The 19890-nt window shown below is 42.3% G+C and overlaps 1 protein-coding gene across 1 annotated transcript in view; it reads right to left on the bottom strand.

The window, feature by feature from the left end:
- Nucleotides 1-19174, bottom strand: part of gal3st3 (galactose-3-O-sulfotransferase 3) — a 37150-nt gene extending 17976 nt beyond the window's left edge. Inside the window, exon 1 of the mRNA XM_069672836.1 lies at nucleotides 18883-19174. The gene's annotated coding sequence lies outside the window, so the exon portion shown is untranslated. The remainder of the gene's footprint in view (nucleotides 1-18882) is intronic.
- Between the last annotated feature and the right edge of the window lie 716 nt (nucleotides 19175-19890).

Genomic DNA, 19890 nt, shown 5'->3' with positions numbered 1-19890 from the left:
ATCCTCGTCTTGCCTTTTTTTTATCAGTGAACCCGAAAGATAATTATTTGTGTTTCAATACTCCGTGCAGCCGAGATGGAAAAAGAATCTCACAAAGCCGCGGCACATTTTAAGCCCCAAATTGAATTTGGTTACAGGGTCCAATTTGTTATTATTCATAACCAACAGCAATTTGGTGTCTTACAAGCTGAATTTACTACTTGGAGGTTGGAGCTCAATAAGAGCAGCCGACATACCTGGCCATGTCTCAGCGTGAATCAAACACTTCTGGTTTTGCGGAAGCCTTGAGCTGAAGAACATCACAGCTTCTGACTCTTTCTCTTATCGCTTTCTCCCCGTAGTCTCCCTCCAATCCTCATTACTTTAATCTGAACTGCACCTCCCTGACTTCCCCTCCTCCTCCTCATCCTCCAACTCTCCACTGGGCTTTCCCTCTCTCCACCACTCTACCCTCTAACCCTTTATCTTTAAAGTGAAGGCAGACAGGGCTCTCTGGCTTGTGTCCCAAAGGTGCTTTTTAAGCATCTGCCCCACCCTATTCCTGGACCTGTTAGAGAGGCAGAGAGAATCGACTTGAGTGCGCAAACATGTATGTTGATGTATGCAGCTGCTCTCTCGTGCATGTGTGTACGCAGGCTTGTGCATGAGTGTGCCGGAGAGTGTGTCTGGATCATTACTTGTCTGCAGGGTAGACTCCCTGTGGACGCCCTGATACAGGCTTTATCTCCCCCGAAATGACCCCCCAGAGAGAGTGATGAGAGCGCGGCAGAGGGTGGGAGAAAAGAGGGTGAGGCAAGGACAGGGTGAAAGGAGGTATGAGAACAATGAAGGGAAGCAGCGAGATTGAAGGAAGAGATTTGCCATGAGACAAATAGAGAACAAGAAAATGTAGAAGGAGAAAATGAGAGGCCTAAGACTGATTGAGCAGCAGGATCAACATCAGGCCTTGTACTTGTGCGCTTATTGATGAAAGCCCTTTAGATCATTTGTTACCGGCAAGCGCCTTAAGCCAAACCCGCGGAGAGAACAAGGGGGGAGACCGGCAACATCAGCGAGACAATCTTCCCTTCGGCGAAGTCAAATGACAAGCTCGTCTTCTGTGCTTTTTCTGACTGCATAAACACTCTCCACAGCGCCTCGCGTTTGATACCCACACTGAGATGTGTTGGGTCGTGACTCTACAACATTTTTGCGATGATGTCTGAAAATAACTGTGGCTTGAAAGAAACGCAGTCAATGTCCTGAAGAAAGACAGCTCCGGGAAACCCTTTTCACAACATCTCCATTCTTGTCAGATTAGCAGGGGCTGTATCCGACCATTTCTGACTTTCTAATACCGGACATGTGACGCCTCTGTTACCACCTAAGCTGTCGGCTTAATGGTGGGAACAACTTTACCCCACTAGTCTAACTATGACCTTTCATACCAAGCGGCAAGGCAGAATAACAGCGCTACAGTCCTGCCTTGAACAGCCTGTGTTAAAGCGTCTTTTTATGGCTCCTTTTTTGTTGCCCTTCATTATAGACAATCAGAACAACTTCAAACTAAATGGTCAGTATTATTTCAGAAAGTAGGCCTCCTTTATACCATAATATAGCCTTGAAAAACAACCATTAAGCTAGCAGTCCTTTGAGGCTGTACCGAAGCATATTTGTTCCTGAGCTAAATGTGAAAATATGCTTGCAAACGTGCACAATGATGATGCTAGCATGTTGATATGCCATAATTTAGCTTTAAAAAACAACAACAATCAAGCTAGCAGTCCTTTGAGGCTGTACCTAAGCATATTTGTTCCTGATCTAAATGTGAAAATAAGCTAGCAAATGTGCAAAATGATGATGCTAGCATGTTGATATACCATAATTTAGCCTTAAAAAACAAAAATCAAGCTAGCAGCCCTTTGAGGCTGTACCTAAGCATATGTGTGCTTTGGGCTAAATGCCTATATAAGCTAACAAACATGCGCAATGATGATGCTAGCATGTTGATATACCATAATTTAGCCTTAAAAAAACCACAATCAAGCTAGCAGTCCTTTAAGGCCGTACCTAAGCATAACTGTGCCTGAGCTAAATGCCAAAATATGCTTGCAAACGTGCAAAAGGATGATGCTAGCATGTTGACATACCATAATTTAGCTTTAAAAAAAACAACAATCAAGCTAGTAGTCCTTTAAGGCTGAAAGCACATGTGTGTTGGGCTACATGCTTGCTACATGTGATGATGCTAGCGAGTTGATGTTGACCTAATATCAACAGGTTAGACATTGTTTAGATGGCATTATGTTTATTTAAGTGTGTTAGCATGCTAATTAGCACTAAACACAAAATACAGTTGTGGCTAAAGGGATGTAATAAGTCTTACAATTAGGTTATTTAGTCAAAGTTGTCAACATATCAGCTATTAGAGATATTAGATGTTAGTTGAGATATTTGGATTAAAATAGAAATAGAAAAATCAAGGTCAAGGGTCAACAAGTCTGTAGGATTTGTCACTTTGGTGATCATGAATGTCTGTAAAAAATTGCATTGAAAATCCTCCAAAAGTTTCCAGAATGCTGCTTGCTTGAAACTAGACTAACCCTTGCATCTTCTATCAAGTTTATATTAAGTTTATGGAAATAATAGAGGCTTAAATTCCACAAGAGAAAATCCATTCCACATAGAAGTACTTTTAAAATGCAGGCACCAGATTTAAACCAAACAGGCGACCACTTCAATTTCAGCCTCGTCCAGAAATGAACAATCAAGAGGTTCCTAATTATTCCAGCCGGCTTCTACACTTTGGCTTTCGTGCGAGCAGAACGCTCGACTGCTGCTAAGAAATAAAAAAAGCAATTTGATGCACAAGCCCTCCATGACACTCAGATGTTATTCTGCTTCCTTCGTTTGGGCGTGAGTGTGTGTGTTTGTGTACAGTTCATTCCAGCAGGGGGTGATGTGTGTGTGTGTGTGTGTTTGGGGGGAAGCACTTTTTCAAAATATCACTCCTTCCTCTTTATTTATCAGCATTCATATTCCGCTCAGGGAACTCAATGTGCTTTTGCAACTCAGCTGTTCATTTACATAAGACGCAGGCTTCCTCTCTGCCAAATTAATTTGATGTTCTGAGGCGAAGCCCTAAAGCTCCTCGACCAGACGAGATCACAGCTTCCTGCCGGTCGCCTGACCCGCCCTGCAGAGTTCACATCAACCGAGCTGACCGCCTTGTCGTTCCAACTTTGTTTTTGTTCAACTTCAATTGTGGGGTTTTTCACGAAGCCCCCCGTGCTGCTGCTCTGTACTTAAGCTCGGCGCCAATTACTAGTGCAGAGCCGAGGGAGCTGAGCCATCCAGCAGGTTCATTTGGACCACTTCCTATTTTGTGTTCCTGCTTTATTGGATGACAGTTTATTCTGCTGCAGTGTGCCGCTTTGGTTTTTCCTTTCTTGCTAAAGATAAAAGAGAAGCCCCCTCTTCATCAGGGTGACAAATGAGCCAGATATATTAATCTAAAGACTTCGGCTTCTCTCAGAGTTACAGTATATTTTCAACACGGGTCTCTCAAGCTTTGATTCTGCCAGCACCGCAGCAGAAAAGAGCTGAAATTAAGCAGACAAGTCGTCACGATTGGAGACAGAAGGAACATTAAAGGCTCCTCAACACCACAGTGGAATATGTACACGCTTGTATCAAAAGCTTGTCAGCTTTTATTAGCGAGTTAGTGAGTTTCTACTTCGGTGGACGCACAGACGGGGTGGTCCGAGTTGATTAGTATTAAAAGGAAAAGACCTGCAGAATGGAAGAACATGCATGTAGGGCTCTGACTTGCAACTTCTACTAAGGAATATCATGTTTAGATGGAAACGGCCTTTTTTCCTTTGAATGCATCCATTTTCAAGCCTGTACAAATACCTGAACCAACAAGTAAACACATGAAGAAACACACGTTCTTGAACGTCTGAAAAGTCTCTAGTCCCAGCACATGTCCGCCTGCTTCTTTGATTTTCTGTGTGAAGCAATATTAAGGTTTAAAACTGCTTCTGCCAAAGTATTTGTAGGTCTTCATTAGACCCTGAACATATATGAAAAGTCGAAAAGCCCACGTACTCTTGGCCCTACTGTTACCCCATCTGGATAGGACACCTAAAGGCACCATCCATACAGACCTTACTTGGGTTGGCCGAGAAAACGCCACAACCCACGATTGATTCCCTAGAGGACAACCTCCCCTCTCCAGGTGAAGTTGCACTAAAATAAGTTGGCAAATGAAGTCGCACTCAAATATTGAAATAAGTAATAACCTACTAGAAATAGGGTCTTGTTTACACGGTAGCTGTGTGAAACATTGTACAAGATTAGGAGCTGCTATCAACTCTAAAGTAGTGTTAAATAATAACTCAGCTCATACATTTTTGATGCTGCGTAAGATTTATTTGCATCAGTTATGCTTGTAAACACAACAGCAAAATGGGTCAAAACACCAAAGTAAACTGAAAAACCAAAGAGTTTTTACTTGGGAGACTCTAAAAATACTAACAGACGCCCTCATAAGGGAGCCTGGATGATCTAACCCAACTTTTTCCATCCATACATCCATTATCATCACTTAGTCTTGGTGGCAGGGGGCTGGAGCCTATCCCAGCTGTCATTGGGCGAGAGGCCGGGTTACACCCTGGAATGATCGCCAGTCAATCCCAGGGCTGACACATAGAGACAGACAACCATTCAACCTCACACCTACGGGAAATTTAGAGCAATTTAACCAATGAAGCTAACAAGCATGTCTTTGGACTGTGGGAGGAAGCTGGAGTATCTGGAGGGAACCCACGCATGCACGGGGAGAACATGCAAACGCCACAATGACCCAGGATTCGAACCAGTATTCTGTAGGAGAACACCTGTTTGAAAGGCATTTGCATCTGCATGAGTAGGTCCGCGGCTAAATTAACTCATTTTGAAACACCTGAATCACCTTTATTTTGGAAGGATCATCTAAACGGTTTTATTGTTTTGAAACTGACAATTGTTTTTGATACAAGAAATTGTCTGTCCAACTATTTATTCAGCCAGAATTAATACTTTATTAATAACGTTATTTCCTCCCGTGCAGCTGTAAAAGCATGCTTATTATAGAGGCTCACATTCACACAGTTGGCGCGTCCACACCTGGTGCTGTAACAGCTGATGACTAAGCAGCTGTACTGGCGCTCCTCCTGCGCACCTCGCCAGTGTTTGCTGAGGGATCTGAGATTTTCACATGGATTTAACTTCTCCAGACGCTCACACACACCTACAGGTTCATTAAGGCTTTATTACTGGCCTGAGGGGCGACTGTGTTTACTGGAGGTTCTTATTATTAAAAGTAGAACAGCCATGAGGTGAATAAAACCAATAAGCCTGCAGCAGAAACCAACAGCGGCAGACTTAGAGGTTTAATTACTATGTAAAACAGTTTTGTTGTAGGAAACAATATTGACCACATTGCAAAGCAGAACACTGCAATCGGAGGGAAACAATATTCAATTGGTCTGATCTTGAAATCGATTGCCATTACCCCCGACGCTGAACCCTAACCCTGGTCGGATTTACACCCACATTGCTGCATTTACAAACACAACATAGGCTAATGAGCTTATAAGCCCCCATGCAAGAAGCAATAAGCAAGATCAATAGATACTGGATCAATAGAACATGGCTCTGATGGAGGAAGTCCCTGCGAGCCATTAGATAGCACTGGAGATTGCTGCGTCCTCGTTCATATCCAATTATGATTGGGTCAAATGGGCCTAATTGGGTGTCTAGTTTGTTGATTATCCCCGGAGCAAGCAAATCACCCGTTTATCATACTGATAGAGGAGAGGTCCCCGGTTAATTCTGGTTGGGTCTGCGGTGATAATTGCAAATTAAAAAGCAAATAAGCCATAATATTGTGTTCTGTGTTTCAGGAGTAATTACTGAGCGGAGTCGGCAGCGAGGAAGTCCACTCCTGATTAGAAATGGAAGTGTTTCTCCGGAACTGAATATTTAGGAAGGGAACCAACGATGGTACACCTTACTCTATTATTTGTTATGGAAGCCAGCTGCCAATTGGAGTGCATACCTGTCTTTGAACATATTCTCCATTCACCTGTTTGTCTACATATTGTTAATACTGATACACGTACTGATTAGAATGTTATGACTCTTGGTTTAGTATTAGCATGCCAACATTTGCTAATTGGCACCAAACACAAATACAGCTGAGCCCGACTCTATCCACCTAAAGAGCCAACTAGAGGCCACTTTACTTTCATTTTCCCAATTGGAAGATAAAACTAGATATTACTTTATCACATTTTCTCCACTGCCACCCTTGAGGGAAATGTAACATATTTTCTCCACTAGAAGGCTGAACTAGCTGGCACTCTTATTTCTCCAACTGGAAGAAGGGTAAACTCGAGGGCTCTTTTCCATGTTTTTTTCCACTGGACGGGCAAACTTTAGGACAATTTATCATGTTTTCTCTACTAGAACCCACCCTTGAGGGAACTTAATAATTTCTTAATCATGGAGAAGAGCTATAGAGAGTCTGTGAAGGTTCTCAGTCATCCAGGTAATTCAAAGCTTAATCCAAAAGGCGACTGGATTTGTTTGAAGTTCTTGAAGACGCCTTTCGGATGAGAGGTAAAACATCTTCAAGAACTTCAACCAAGTCCAGTCGCCTTTGGATTAAGCTTTGACGAGCCATACTGAGCACTGTTGAGGGAACTTTACCATGTTCTATCTTATTTACCACATGGGTATCCCAGAGGCTCATTTTTTGGGACAAGGGGCACCAGTGTTAGCAACTGTCCTCCCCATGACCCCTAATTCCATCCATTGCCACTGCATGGCTGGGACTGGGTCCATTTGGAAAGCAAGAACAAAACAGATTCTGTTTTGCAGTTAGCTTCATGCTGTAAAACTGACTCTGAATTAAGCTTTGCGAGACTGCACATGTGCCCTCTTTCGGCCGGCTGCCACTCATAAACAGTCCCCTGCTATGAATATGACATGCAAGATGGCTTCTTGCAAATGTTTCGCTCACATCCATGTGGCTGTAACGGCTTTGAGGCTCAGCTCTCGCACTCATCATCGCCGAGGGGTCAAAGGACAACTGCTGGAATGACAATAGGAGTGCTTCATTCTGCTGTCAGCTCCAAATGTCACTTCTGGACTGGAGCAGAAATCGGAGCGACGGATTCCAAATTCCAGATTCTTCACAGGGTGTCAGTCCTGCTTTGTGTCGCTCGATGCCTTCAGATAGCCGACCGTGCTGAAGTGAGAGCCAGAGTCTGAATAATTAACCAAAATGGAACAATAAACACGCTGTTCTCACAAGTTCTCCTTATTCTAAAAATGTCCAAAGCAGATGGCACGCTGCCTGCGGCAAAACTTTGGTGTGGAGCAAAAAGACAGGCGCGAATGGAGCTTCAAGAAAAAACAGACGGAAGGCAAGATAGAAAATAAGTCAGGCAGTAGTATTTATTTTGGCAAGTGAGGGAAGAGTGGGAAGAGGGAGGTGTGGCCATGTTTTATTTGTGGACCCTTAAAATGTCTCTAGATTGAGGTGAATGAAGTGAGACCAAGCTGAGTTACACAACAATAATTTATAAGACTGCAGTGAAAATATAACTGTTGCTTATTTTCACGGCAACGGATTCTGCTGGAGTGTATATACAAATGTGTTTCCGCCTCACTGAAGACGACACCGAGATATTCAAATGGATAAGGATCAGACAGACGAGAGGCAAACAGAAAATGTGTTGAAGTGCGAGGAAATGTGTTGACAGAAGGTCGTCGGAGGCAACAAGCAGAAACAGCAGACAGAAAAATAAAAAGGACAACACTTCCACATCGAACAGATGTGACAGCCCTCATGATTTACTTTCCTTTTCCTGTAAGCCGCCTGTCTATACATTTGTTTCCACGGTTAAATATCTTCTACACAAAAGTTGAAGTAATTTGCTCGCCTCCCTCAGTGAATGCCAAAATGCACAAACGGTGTCATGCTTTGTAACTCATTTAGGCTTTAATAAAACTATTTTTCTAAGACTACGGAGAAAACAAATGTTGGCAGATATTCAAATGCTTTCTTCTACTTAAATTAATTGACTGTTTGGCTGTAACCCGCCATGGCAGGCTTTGGATTTCTTCACATGCTAAAACAATGTGCAAAAGGCTCTTAATTGTTTTGACTTTTTCTGTTTTCAACTCTCTCCAAAACAAAATAAACCAAAAAAACAGACCAAAAAACACCTACAAGTTAAAGAAATAGATGAAACTACGTGTATATCTGCTCTAAAATTAGCATGTCAGACTTACTAGCTTACTAGCTCTTAACTGGACACAACATTTTTAACCAAATCCCATATTATCACAATTTGCGAAATCGTATATTAGCTTAATTAGCAAGCACATAATGTTAGCTAAATAAGCTACTAGCTGACATTTCTGTCAACAAATTAGCCAATCACAAGCTAGGAATGCTAAACTTACTTTTGTGAACATCTACCAGAAATTGAGGACGTATTATTTTGAAAGAACTACAGATCAAAAGCTGTGCATGTCAAAACATGTTATCGCTCTAAGATAAGCTGCGAACATTAGCATGTCAAACTTACTTGCTTACTAGCTACATATAAAACTTGACACAGCATTTTTAACCATAATAGGCTTAATAACGTTAGCTTAATAAGCTCCTAGCAACAGGCTACATTTCTGTTGACAAATTAACTGGTCACAAGCTAAAAATGCTAAGTTAACTTTTGTGAACATCTACCAGAAATCAAAGACGCATTATTTTGAAAGAACTACAGATTTTGACTCTGTATATATGACACAAAAGTGAAAGGAATCCTGTTATCTTAATTTGCAAACTCATACATTTGCTTAATTAGTAAGCTTATAACATTAGCTAAATAAGCTACTAGCAACAGGCTACGTTTCTGTCGACAAATTAACCGGTCATAAGCTAGAAATGCTAAGTTAACTTTTGTGAAACTGAGGACGTATTATTTTGAGAGAACTACAGATTTTGACTCTATATATGACGCATTAAAGTAAAGGTGAAAAGAACTACAGATCAAAAGCTGTGCATGTCAAAACACAACATGTCCTATGGCTGTGTTCCCTGCTTCTAGCTTGTAGTGGAATAATTACATTATCAATGACCACCTTAGCAGATCACACATGTGGGCTGTAGCAGGGATCAAACATGTGACCTTTCAGATGCTGTGTAACCACGGGGCCAGCTTGCAGCTCTGAATTACAGAGTAGTTATGCAGACAAAGAGACCCACAGAGGGAAAGTGGAATATTGGGTTGAAGGCAGCCAGACTTGGTGAGTGATGCGGCAGTAACAGCGGTCGCCCTCCCGCCGCCGAGGAAAGCTGTGTTAGACTGTAATCAGATTTCACACACCGCCTGAGCATCTCAACCAAACACCCAGACTCCTTTGCAGTCAGCCAGTTGAACTGATACTGCTGCGTGTTGTCGACAGAAAAAGTAGAAGAGAGAAAGTGTGTGTGTGTGTGTGTGTGCGAGCGCCAAGTTGAGACGAGTGTGTTGGGATTTGTGTGTTTATGTGTACTTATTGTGTGGGAATGCCAATGTGAATACCCAACTGCTTGCACACCTGTATTTACTGTGTGTCCTCTGCAATGCCTGCTTTTATTTGTGTGTGTGTTTGTGTGTTCTTGTTTGTATGTCTTTGTGAGGACCGTGTGTTACAGATTGAGGTTAGTTTTGGACTGTGGGGACATTTTGGCAGGTCCTCTTTAAAAGGCCAGTTTGACGGTTAAAATATGGTTTAGGGTTAGGCTTAAATTAAGGTTAAGCTAAGCTTAGCCTCATTTGTGACCTGTCTGCACCAGCCACTGCCGATCTGTGGAAATATTGGATTTAAATGTTGGTTTCACACTGCTAAAAATTTTATCAAGCTGCAGATAGTCAGTTGTGAGATTTCAAAAAACCTTGAAGATAAACCTCGGAAAAACAAACTATTGCAGAGTGCTGGGAACACCAATGGGCTAAACTTCAGGCTAAGTTAACTTTAAGTTAAAGCCTTGGGTAAGACATGTTTTTATGATGGTTACAGGAACATTTGGGTATTTCTTGGGTTGTATTTTTGGCCATCATTTCTATCTCAGATCTCTGCAGACTGCAACATCACAACAACAAATTCCAATGGCGCAAAAACATGACCAATACAGGAAGGTTAGCCAGATGTTAACATGTTATTAGGAGGTAACTCAAAAGTGACCGAGCGAACAGCATGCACGTACATGTACGTTCAACACAGCAGGTCAAAGTTGAACCAGGATGCCAGCCTGTTGATGGATGGGAACAACATAGTTTGGGTTAGTTTGTCTTTCTTTCTGTCGAAAATAATTTGAAGGTTTGTTTGTCGTCTGACGGCTGATGTTTCTTGCTTCCTTTCTTGCAATGTCTCAAAACTGGAATACTTCTTAAAGGATAGGTTTGGGAGGAAGGAAAGCGTTAGTATCAGAGCGTCCTCACAGGTACAGAGGAACAAATGTGTGTGCTTGTTCCTGTGTGTACCTGCGTTGTGCTCAGTGGGATCGTGCTGTTAGGACGCAGCCAGGCTCTCTGTAATGGCCTGATAACAGGGACCCTCCGGCCAAAAAACGGATTAATTAAGAGGCCAGACTTGAACCTCCAGGGGTGGCCGCCCTCTGTAACCCTCCATCCAACACACACTCACAAACACACACATATATAAATACAGACACAGGTGTGAACAGATAAAGCACAACCACATGCACAGCAAGAAAGCAGACCTCATAAACATTCACACAAACAAACAAAGGGCACGTGGACACACACAAACACACACACACGCTCTGCAGGTTCAAAACACTGCTGCCTGCCCCCGCTGGTTTAAACTCCTTCCCTAACTAACACTGGCAGGGTTTGAACGGCTCAGGAGGAAACACCTTCAGCACTTCACAGAGGCTTTTACTCGCCTGCCCGGGCAGCTCGACGCACTCATTAAGTTTCTCCTGTTTATTAGACCGAACATTGTTTCAGGATGTGTGCGAAGGAAATGAAAGAAGATGAATCAAAAGGAAACAAAAATCGAAATCAAAGGAAGAGTCGATTGTGCTGGCGCGGCCCTTAATCACAGTCCTTGAAAAGCAATGATCCAGGTGTCTTAAAATAAGCTCCTCTGGTGTGTTCAGGTAGCGCTAAATAATCTTGTCGTCGGGTAAAATGAACAACACAAAACATCTTGAGGTAAAATCCCTTTCTTGTACGAACCAATCCCAAGTATTACGTCAACAAATTATTTCAAAGAAGTCGTTTCTCTTAAATCCTGAGGAAGGAAGTGTATAAAAGGATCTGTGCTCATGTTGAACAAAGAATAGCAACGCATTCGTCAGCCTCGCTCAAACCTTGAAGGTGTCCTGTATTAATCCTCGTCCCAGTGTTTCAGCTTTCACCTTGTCGGCTGTTTAATAAGAGGAAATATGAGGCGGTGTAATAAAAAGAAGCTCAGTTTGAAGGCCTTCGCTTTACTCAGAGGAGGCGAAGATAAAGACACAATCAAAACCAGACAACTGGAAAAGTTCCTTATTATATACTGTACTTAGTGGAGTCGTCTCCAAGCTCGGACAAGGCGCTGAAAGGTGATATCCAGTGTGACGTATCTGGTTCCTGGATCATTTTGTGCGACAGATTCTATAGATAACGTATCGAATGGCTCGTTGTTTCAGACCCCGGACACACTGTGTCCTCACTGACCAGTCTCATTTGTTCACCTGGACGATAGCGCTTTGTTTGATCGTGCGCTCTGTGCTCTACAAGCCTCGTCTTTCTCTCCTCAGAGGGGTTTGGGTTTCCTCGGGGTTCATGGGAAACCGAACCAGAAGGAGGGCCACCCCGTGGACGCAAACACAACGCCTGAACACGTACACGCCCTCACTTCTCAAACTGGGGACACAGGACAGGAAAAGTTCAATCAGGGAAAGGTTAGGAACCAGCTTTCAATGAGTAAACATGACATCTGGTGTGTGTGCACGCCAATAATTCACTGTAATCCCATTTAAGGCAATAATCCCATTATAGGTACAGTTATGTAAAAACTAATCCGATTAGTTTAATCAGAATGAGTCGCAATGTCATCTTTTTGGGCAAAAATTGTGCTCGATATTACAATTTGTTGATAAAAGTCTCAACTCAAGGTCACTTTAGTCGGAGCTGTCAATAATACTTCGCGATCTTCCTCCGCAGACGTCGTTATCCTCGAGGATGAGGGGTCTAAATGTTCAAATTCACATTTCCACTGAGGACTTCATGCGTCCATCTTTGCCTGCAATCAAAGATCATTTACTGTGATTGAAAGTCCTGCAACAGCTACGAAATGGACGTGGACTACAAATTATTTTGTTGGCTGCTGTTCCCAAGGTCAAGAATGAAACATCACTTATCATTTGTTTTCTTCTACAACATGTTAACCCTTTCTTTCGTAACATTTTTACATGTAGTTTTAACCAAATGGACCATGAGTGGGTAAATTCTGCACATGTAACAGGCCACATACAATTAACAAAATAAAACACATCTGTCATACCGATTACGAATATGAATCCCTCTGCTCCACATTTTTAGTTACGTGGGCCTGAACATATCTGTTGATGGTGTTCACTTTTAGCTCACTGAATATTTAAAAGAGTGTCCGAATGTCCTCACATACCACATGTTATAAGCAGAAGACACATTGTTTACCAATCTCTGTTTATCAGGAAGCAGGAGTCTTTACCCAAGGTAAATATTGTCAGCTATTATCAACACACTCGCAACTCAGCCACAAAAACCTCTACACGAGTCCTGTTACTGCGAACTCTCTGCTGCCTCCTAGTGTTGGGAAAGTAAAACATAAAACTTAAACATAACTTAATTATACAAAATTATCTCTTGTATTAAATTGAACCAAAAAATACGACTATATAATCTGTAGGGCTCACATGTAAGGTGTAATTCTCTTACAATTTCAGATTGTATTTTCTTAATGAAGTCGCTCTCTATGAGTCTATACAGAACATCATAATTCACGTCATCTTCCAGGCTACACAGAGGCTCCATTACCTTGAAGTCATTACTCAGGGAATATAAATGTAAAAATGTATTTTGTTTTAAAGTTAATAATGTTCTTAAACTTTGCTTGAACTGAAGCTGAATTACGACAATCAAGTCCTCAAATAGTAATGTTTTAATTACAGCCATTAAAGGAAACTAAAAAAGTTTATAGGTAGGGTTATAAAGCAAAGTTTGACATAACATTTCTTTGCCTTTTGCCCTGGGTGTTGCTTCTCAGGCTTCATAGATGTGCATTCCTTGCAATCACAACTCAGGGTTATAAATTCATTAAAAATATTTGATGTTGCAGTTAATAATGTCCTTAAACTATGCTTGAAGTGATCCTCAGTCAGAAATATGACAATAAAGCTAAGTCTGCAAATAGTAATGGTAACAACAGTTATCTACCAGAAAGTATCAATAAAGGACACTAAAAATGATTTAAGTAGGATTATAGAAAATAGTTTTACATAACATCCTTTGCATTTTGCCCTGGGTCTTGCTTCTCAGGCTCAATAGATGCGCCTTCCTTGCAGTCACAACTCAGAGCTTAAAAAACGATTTAATATTATTTTATTTTGCAGCATATATTGTCCTTTAATGATGCTTGAACTGAACCTTAGTCAGAAAGTATCGACCAGAAAGTATCAAGTTTCAATAAAGGAAACTAAAAATGATTTTAAGTAAAGTTATAGAAAATAGTTTTACATAATATTCCTGTGCGTTTTGCCCTGGGTTTTGCTTCTCAGGCTCTATAGAGGTTTTGTTATCCCTGAGTAGTGACTGCAAGGTGAAGATTGTAAATTCATCTATTTAACAGTTAATGTTCTTAAACTGCTGCTTGAATTGCACCTCAATTAGACAATAAAGCAAAGTCTTAAAAATAACATTAAGCATAATAATACATCACATTCTATTCATTTATAAATGTTAAACAACAATAACCAATATTAATTATCACGCTTGGTTATTAGATTGATTACAAACCTCAATATATCAATATATCATGTATTTTCTCAGTGAACTGAATGACTCTTGTTTTTTAAAGTCCCTTTTCTCGGTACTATCAGTATTCTGAGTACATGTAGGTAAACTCCCCTCTTGGCTCTGCTTTCCTAAAACACTGCGGATCAGATAATCACAGTTTTAATGAAAAAAATCCGGGTCAAGCTTCAAATTTTGTCTCTACTTCAGAGACACGTGTCCGACCACAACAACAACAACAGCCAAACCGAGACGCTCCGAGCATTAATAATAAATAATGCATTCCGTTTTATGCCGAACAGAAGGGACATCCAGATACAGGCCTTTGCTCCCGTAATCTTCCGGCCCAGACCATTTTAATCCAGGGTCCGCTGGAATCTGTCTGTCCGACATCTACAAGTAGATGAAAACGTTCGCACCAAGGGCAGCTCCCTGGAGCCGGGCCCAGACCCCGACAAAACCCTCGTCCATCTGTCCGCATCTGGCACCAGCGGCTGCAGACAGAACCGAGGCTGACACGCAAACACAATAAAAGCCTTTTACATTTCTGACAGGGGATAAAGGGCGCTTTAGAATACATTTATTATCATTTGACAGTGTTTTTGAGCCTCGTTAACAAGACTGTCTGATGTACACATGTCTCTCATTCAGCCGGGTGCTTGTGCGCTCTCTGGGGGATCGATTTGACTCAATAATAAGACAGCGAGGGGGGGGGTGAGGGGTCACTTTTAAGCTTTACACACCCCCTCTGTGTATGCATCACCTCTAATCTCACCTCTAATCTGAATGTAAGTTTGTCTGTGTGCACGAGCGCGCCGGCACGTCAAAATCAATTTGGTCCGGGGCCACAATGAGGTGAAAATGTACCTTTGCTCTAATGCATCAAAGTGGCTGTAAGTTGGCTCGTGTTCAATGTTTGTTTGTGTGTGTGTTTGTGTCTGTGTGTGTGTTTGTGTGTGCTTATATGCTTCTGCAAGAAGAGCGGCTCACGGCCAGCATTAACCCAGCAGGAGATCGAGTGCATGTTGTGTGTGAGGGTACTTGTGTGTGTGTGTGTGTGTGTGTTTGTGTTTGCAGGCTAGCCAGGGTCAAACCAAGAGGTTTGTGAGACATGGAGCTTTAATCTGGTTCTGGCGCACGTCCACATGTTGCAAAATAAATGCACACACACACACACACACACACACACACACACACATTCCCTCGGTTCTCATGCGGCGAGCTGAGATGTAAATTTTTAATCACAAGGGCTCTAATCACTCAGGCTCGCGGTCCATCTTAAACACCACTCTTGACCTCCACTGACACAAATCAAGAAGACTCAAACATCACAACATCCAGCACCCAAACACACAGCACTTCCTGTTTATAACAGAAGAAGAAGAAACCCCTGTTTATCTGCGCTACAGTACAATTCTTCCCTTTTTATTTAACGCTCCTTTTTTTTGCCTCTTGTCGTCTCTCGTCATGGCGAGTAAGATGTTCCTCTCCCTTGGCTTGGCGGGTGAAACAATCAAGGTGAATTCTCTGATTGTGTCAGGATTTATGAAAATCATCCTGACGTTTCAAACATCACGGGCTGAACGAGCAGTGAAGAATGCACCTATCATTACACATCAGTGATGAAACTGACTAACAAAAGTTACCATGTAAAACTTCCGTCTTACGACCTTTAACTTGAGCCATAGAGCCGAAACAATACATTTAAAACAACATGATTTGACAGCCTGAAAAAGTAAAAAGATTTTTATGATGAATTAAACATTCGCAGTTTTTATCCCACGAAAAACTCCCAAATTTTAGAGTCTAAAATTGCTAGAATTCCCAGATTTTCTTTGTTTTTATGATTGTAAATTGCGATTGGAACATCTGTTGCTTCATGAACTTATAATTTAGCACTTTTATTGTCCTTGTATACTTCATAATAACTCAATTTATCACAACAATAATTCATAATTAGGCGCAAAGATTAATTTTATGACTACCATTAAATTTTGAAATGTTTTACTTCATAAATAATCATCATTTAATTTTCTATTGGCTTACTAATCCATTTATTGCTTCTGATAAATGGGATTATTTTGCCCTGCGTCACACTGCTCAGGCTACACAGCCCTACCTTGCACTACTCAGGGCTAAAGAATAAAAGTAGTAATCTTGAAGATCTCAGTTTCGTTCTCTTTGGCGCCACCTATGGTGATAAATTGCGGGAGCAGCGCTCAAACATCGTTCCAAATTTGTCTGCGCCGAGTTTGATGAACAGACTGAATGAGTAATAGATACAATAAATACCTAACCACCGTAACATCTTCACTGTTTACTAACCCTGTCTCCGGTGTGTTTGTCGGTGAAGCAGAAGAAAAGAGGCCGACAGGAGGATACTTCACTGGCAATGGGAAAAGAGACGATCTGCATCATTTAGCGGGTCTTCTCTGGTCTGAAAAACCTGCATCAACACGCTAATTTACTGGGCGCCGCTTGTGATTTCGCACCAGACAGCCAGTCTGTAATACTGCTAATGCAAAGGCTTTCATCAGTCACCATTGTGATACCTCATAGGGCGACAGACTTAACAGACATTTCAATGAAAATCTTCAAGATTAAAATTTTACTTATAGTAACTAGATGATTGTAACTCTCTCCAAGATGTTAGCTCATATTTCTGTACTGAGGGGTCAAAAGGTCACTTGGACATGACTCATGCTGGCCTCTGAACCAAGAAACATTGAGCTGGCAGCGTCTCTAACAAGCCCTTGCACTTCGACAAATGGAAGAAGTTCTGTTACAAACCAACATTTCTGAGTCGTGATGTTTCCTTGCGAGCAGTAAACAGTGCGGCCTTTTTGGCTCGGGGCCTGAAAACTACCATCTTCAGCGACACAGTGTCCAGCCAGCAGCCCCAGAGCTGTACATCATCGTCTCATATTGTATAAATAAACCTTTTTCCCCAGAGCGGCGGCCTTTAAAGGGCATCCTCCGTCCGAAAAGACTCTCGTGATGAGGTTTAACACGACGATGCAGTGAATCTTAGTCAGCACACTTTATCATATCGACTTTTTTCAAGGGGCTTTGTGTACGCGCGTGTGTGTACGTGTGTGTGTGTGTGTTACTGTTCTCTCCCTTCCTCCTCCCCTCCTTCACCTCTATTGTTATCCCTGCTTTGCTATTCTCCAAACAGAGCACACATTCATCACTCGGTCTTGTGCCTTTCTTGTGGACACGGTGGTAAGAAATAAAGGAGCTTTTCAGGTCTGTGCTTGTAAATGACCTGCCTGCAAAAAAAAGGGTTTATTAAGTCACCTCCCTTCTCTTAGCCTACTTCCTGGAGACACAGAGGAGGAGAGGGACGGACACATGGAGAGGAGACAGATGGATAGATGGACAGGAGCAGATTCAGACTTCTGCTTTAACAGTATGTTTGTCTCACGCTCGGCTCAAATGGCACTTTGTGTAATGGTGCCATTAAAGTCCCCCAAAGTCTCAGAGAACTACTTATAGTGTCCGAAAACCCACTTTATTTCAATTTACAGTCACGTGAAACAGAGAGGAGAAAGGACTCATATTTGACAAGCAACTTTTTGTTCCATATTTGACATTAATTACCAATCGGTTATCAATCTTTATCGTTAAGAAGGCCTCATCTGTTTGTTTCCGTGGGCTTTTTTACACCCTTTTTTCGCCTTAAAGGATTTTACGCATGAAGTTTGTCCTCATCCAAACGTAGAGTTTAAAGATGTCCCGCACACAGATGAATTTTCTTGCTTTACACAAACCCTGACTTATTCTTTGTCAACAGTCCAATCGATTAATCGACTTATTATTTAACATTAAACTCAAAGCAGATTTTGTCAGACGAGCTTCTGCACTGTCAAACAACTCTTCATCATCAATGACTCTAATGCTGATACATTAATCAGCTCCAATACAAACCTGCCTGACATATTGACAAAATATTTAATCGATCCACTCCCGAGAAACAGGATCAGATGGAAAAACTTCTAACCCAATCAGCTAATGGAGGGGAATCAAACCTGCGTTGTGGAAAATATTGAACACGCGTGCAACAATTGTTGTTACTAACGCATACGTGCAATCAGCCTCCTGATATAAATAGTTTGTCATTAATTGTCACCCTCCCTCCATCCATGCATCTCCTCCGGGTGCACGCGAGGGGTCCGCGTTGATAAGCTCGCGCGGTTAATCTTTCGCGTGCAGTTTAATTAATTTGCCGGTGTGGCATAGGTGTTCACACTCATAATCTGGCTGAACGGGAGAAATCAATCATCCCGACGAGCCTCGGGCGCTCAAGGAGACGATAAACATCCCCCCTCTCTCTTACCCTCATCATCATCCTCCTCCACACACACACACACAGACAGACACACACACATATGAGGCTTGTCACGGGACATAAACAACAACAAAAATCTGCTCTAAAGGTCTCACACCCTCCAAATGTGGGCCACATCTGATTAGATTTTTTGGGGTCGTGTTGAATGAAATCACTCCGCCGCGCATCCACACACGCGTTTGTTGTGTTAAAACAGTCTCCTGAAGACAAAGTGTCCCTTATTCATCAATAAATGTTTATAGAAACGTTGCGTTATAGTCCAGATATCGCACAGAGGAGCGCAGAAACAACACAAAACAAACATAAACGCTGCTCTTTGACCAAACCGACCTCGTTTTCTTCTTTAAACCACACAGAAATGTCTACTTTTACTCTACTGGGAGGATTAAAGGCGCCATGTAGGACAGGGATGCTGATATAACACAATGGAAGCACACCGTCACCCACCTTTGTCATCCCCGAGCTGTGATGTGATGAGGCGGTCGTGGCGGTGATTTCTCCCCGAGGAAGGGCTCTGTGTCCCGGCCACAGAACACAGCTGCCTGCCCCCGCTTTCCTCCGTTCCACCTCCTCCTCTTCTTCTTTATTTTTTTTTAGGAAAGCCACCGGTCCTCCTCTTCTTCTTCGCCTTCGTTTCTGTGTGGTGCTCGTTCAGGTGTCGCAGTCAGTGAGGCGGCAGATCTGCTGTCTGTCTGTCATCAGAGGCTTCTCGCGACTCCTCGTGCAATAAAACCGGGAGACGGTTGCCCCCCCTCTCTCTCTTTCTCTCTCTCTCTCTCTCTCTCGCCTCAGCCAATGCGCGCGTCTGTGCCCTGTGATGATGCTCAGGACGCGTGCTACATTAAGTTGCTTAAAGAGTCTAATTGGATCCTGTCCCAGCTGTGTAATTATTAGTCGGCTAATATTTGATGTTTGCCTGGCGTGACGTAGATAAAAACCGTAGTTTACCATGATTACTACTTTTGTGTTTTAAATCATGCTAATAAAGTTAATTTGAATTTAAAATGGGCCCTGATAGCTGACTGAGATGTAAATGTGCAGCATGCAGGGGCACACTTAGTGATTACAGGGGCCTATAGGTGAAACAAGGGGGTGGGGCCCCCTCATGCATTATTCTCCAGACAATGTTTTTCCCCTTTCCCACCGAAATTAGCACATTGACGCAGGTTTTTCAGACCTGGGAAGACCCGCTAATAGATGCCGATTGTCTCTTTTCCCATTGCCAGTGAAGTATACTCCTGTCGGTCTCTTTTCTGCTGTGTCACCGTGCGACGTCACAAACCCGCAAGAGACAGGGTTAGTAAACAGTGAAGATGTTACGGTGGTTAGGTCTTTATTGTATCTATTACTCATTCAGTCTGTGTATCAAACTCGGCGGCAACAAATTTGGAACTGAGAACTGAGCTGAGATGAGAAGGAGTCGGAGAAGTTACCGACGGAGCATAGCATCGCGCC

Source organism: Semicossyphus pulcher, unplaced genomic scaffold (genome assembly GCF_022749685.1).
Source record: "Semicossyphus pulcher isolate SPU_LCO1_2020_fin unplaced genomic scaffold, fSemPul1.0.p SCAF_21, whole genome shotgun sequence".
Lineage (NCBI taxonomy): Eukaryota > Metazoa > Chordata > Actinopteri > Labriformes > Labridae > Semicossyphus > Semicossyphus pulcher.
The sequence above is the reverse complement of the archived record's forward strand: the minus strand, read 5'-3'. Positions and strand labels throughout refer to the sequence as shown.